This window comes from Brachyhypopomus gauderio, chromosome 9 (genome assembly GCF_052324685.1).
Source record: "Brachyhypopomus gauderio isolate BG-103 chromosome 9, BGAUD_0.2, whole genome shotgun sequence".
Lineage (NCBI taxonomy): Eukaryota > Metazoa > Chordata > Actinopteri > Gymnotiformes > Hypopomidae > Brachyhypopomus > Brachyhypopomus gauderio.
The window spans coordinates 7255528-7258027 of NC_135219.1; the positions used below are offsets into that span (position 1 = coordinate 7255528).

At 47.4% G+C, this 2500-nt stretch overlaps 6 non-coding genes across 6 annotated transcripts; all 6 read right to left on the reverse strand.

Moving 5' to 3' along the window:
* Positions 1 to 199: 199 nt before the first annotated feature.
* On the reverse strand, positions 200 to 272 carry trnar-acg (transfer RNA arginine (anticodon ACG)). Its single transcript has one exon. It is a non-coding gene; the product is annotated as a tRNA-Arg (tRNA).
* A 116-nt stretch (positions 273 to 388) lies between these two features.
* trnah-gug (transfer RNA histidin (anticodon GUG)) lies at positions 389 to 460 on the reverse strand. The gene has a single exon. It is a non-coding gene; the product is annotated as a tRNA-His (tRNA).
* Positions 461 to 1106: 646 nt separating this feature from the next.
* trnar-acg (transfer RNA arginine (anticodon ACG)) lies at positions 1107 to 1179 on the reverse strand. The gene has a single exon. It is a non-coding gene; the product is annotated as a tRNA-Arg (tRNA).
* A 522-nt stretch (positions 1180 to 1701) lies between these two features.
* trnae-uuc (transfer RNA glutamic acid (anticodon UUC)) lies at positions 1702 to 1773 on the reverse strand. The gene has a single exon. It is a non-coding gene; the product is annotated as a tRNA-Glu (tRNA).
* A 253-nt stretch (positions 1774 to 2026) lies between these two features.
* Positions 2027 to 2099, reverse strand: trnar-acg (transfer RNA arginine (anticodon ACG)). The gene has a single exon. It is a non-coding gene; the product is annotated as a tRNA-Arg (tRNA).
* Positions 2100 to 2215: 116 nt separating this feature from the next.
* On the reverse strand, positions 2216 to 2287 carry trnah-gug (transfer RNA histidin (anticodon GUG)). Its single transcript has one exon. It is a non-coding gene; the product is annotated as a tRNA-His (tRNA).
* Between the last annotated feature and the right edge of the window lie 213 nt (positions 2288 to 2500).

Here is a 2500-nt window from a genome sequence, read left to right on the forward strand (position 1 = left end):
TGCCCAATGCCGCACAGACGTGGGAATCAGAGGGTAGGTTGCAAGACACCTTCAAAACCTGAGAGAGATGGAGTGGATTGGATGGGGCTTTCACTCAAGCGCACGCTTTAGTAGAGCACTGCTATCATCGATTGCATTTCACAAAAGCTGCGATAAAGAGGTAAAGCGCGCTGCGTTGCGAGTACTAAGCAAAAAGCTTCGAGCCAGCCAGGAGTCGAACCTAGAATCTTCTGATCCGTAGTCAGACGCGTTATCCATTGCGCCACTGGCCCTACCACATCATGTCAAATGTGATGTTTTCTGTACTCAATTCCTTTTCAATTTCTTCCTATTAGACTATTGAATGGACCTGATGGAGGCAGAGTCTGAAGCAGCTGGAGCAAAAGACTGCCGTGACCCGGATTTGAACCGGGATTGCTGCGGCCACAACGCAGAGTACTAACCACTATACGATCACGGCTCTGTGCTCTTTGGCTTCTATGCTTTCCATACACCACATTTGTTCCAAGAGAAATCCAAACATCACATATTCAGACATTCGGCACCTTGATTTGTATCGGTTCCCTTTTGAATCCATTTTGAATCTTCCAGTGGTCTAAAACCACAAAAGCTTGTACGCTTGTTGCAATGCCCAATGTTTTCTTCTGTTTCTTCAATTAAACCTGCATGTTAGCTACGCCAAGACCTTTTTGAGTAGTGCTGTGGTGTTTGATTAAGGTTTAGGGGGTGCTGGCAAACATTTTTTGTCAGTTATCCCCCAGCACTCCGGCATAAGGTGAGATTCCCATACCAGGAGTCAAACCCGGGCCGCCTGGGTGAAAACTAGGAATCCTGACCGCTAGACCATATGGGAAGCTGCAAGTACATTCTCTGTCATAGTGCCTGGAAAGTGGCATGAAGGCACCAATGCCCAATGCCGCACAGACGTGGGAATCAGAGGGTAGGTTGCAAGACACCTTTAAAACCTGAGAGAGATGGAGTGGATTGGATGGGGCTTTCACTCAAGCGCACGCTTTAGTAGAGCACTGCTATCATCGATTGCATTTCACAAAAGCTGCGATAAAGAGGTAAAGCGCGCTGCGTTGCGAGTACTAAGCAAAAAGCTTCGAGCCAGCCAGGAGTCGAACCTAGAATCTTCTGATCCGTAGTCAGACGCGTTATCCATTGCGCCACTGGCCCTGCCACATCATGTCAAATGTGATGTTTTCTGTACTCAATTCCTTTTCAATTTCTTCCTATTAGACTATTGAATGGACCTGATGGAGGCAGACTCTGAAGCAGCTGGAGCAAAAGACTGCCGTGACCCGGATTCGAACCGTGGTTGCTGCGGCCACAACGCAGAGTACTAACCACTATACGATCACGGCTCTGTGCTCTTTGGCAGGAGTCTCCCGCTTCTATGCTTTCCATACACCACATTTGTTCCAAGAGAAATCCAAACATCACATATTCAGACATTCGGCACCTTGATTTGTATCGGTTCCCTTTTGAATCCATTTTGAATCTTCCAGTGGTCTAAAACCACAAAAGCTTGTACGCTTGTTGCAATGGCCAATGTTTTCTTCTGTTTCTTCCATTAAACCTGCATGTTAGCTACGCCAAGACCTTTTTGAGTAGTGCTGTGGTGTTTGATTAAGGTTTAGGGGGTGCTGGCAAACATTTTTTGTCAGTTATCCCCCAGCACTCCGGCATAAGGTGAGATTCCCATACCGGGAGTCAAACCCGGGCCGCCTGGGTGAAAACCAGGAATCCTGACCGCTGGACCATATGGGAAGCTGCAAGTACATTCTCTGTCATAGTGCCTGGAAAGTGGCATGAAGGCACCAATGCCCAATGCCGCACAGACGTGGGAATCAGAGGGTAGGTTGCAAGACACCTTCAAAACCTGAGAGAGATGGAGTGGATTGGATGGGGCTTTCACTCAAGCGCACGCTTTAGTAGAGCACTGCTATCATCGATTGCATTTCACAAAAGCTGCGATAAAGAGGTAAAGCGCGCAGCGTTGCGAGTACTAAGCAAAAAGCTTCGAGCCAGCGAGGAGTCGAACCTAGAATCTTCTGATCCGTAGTCAGACGCGTTATCCATTGCGCCACTGGCCCTGCCGCATCATGTCAAATGTGATGTTTTCTGTACTCAATTCCTTTTCAATTTCTTCCTATTAGACTATTGAATGGACCTGATGGAGGCAGACTCTGAAGCAGCTGGAGCAAAAGACTGCCGTGACCCGGATTCGAACCGGGGTTGCTGCGGCCACAACGCAGAGTACTAACCACTATACGATCACGGCTCTGTGCTCTTTGGCAGGAGTCTCCCGCTTCTATGCTTTCCATACACCACATTTGTTCCAAGAGAAATCCAAACATCACATATTCAGACATTCGGCACCTTGATTTGTATCGGTTCCCTTTTGAATCCATTTTGAATCTTCCAGTGGTCTAAAACCACAAAAGCTTGTACGCTTGTTGCAATGCCCAATGTTTTCTTCTGTTTCTTCCATTAA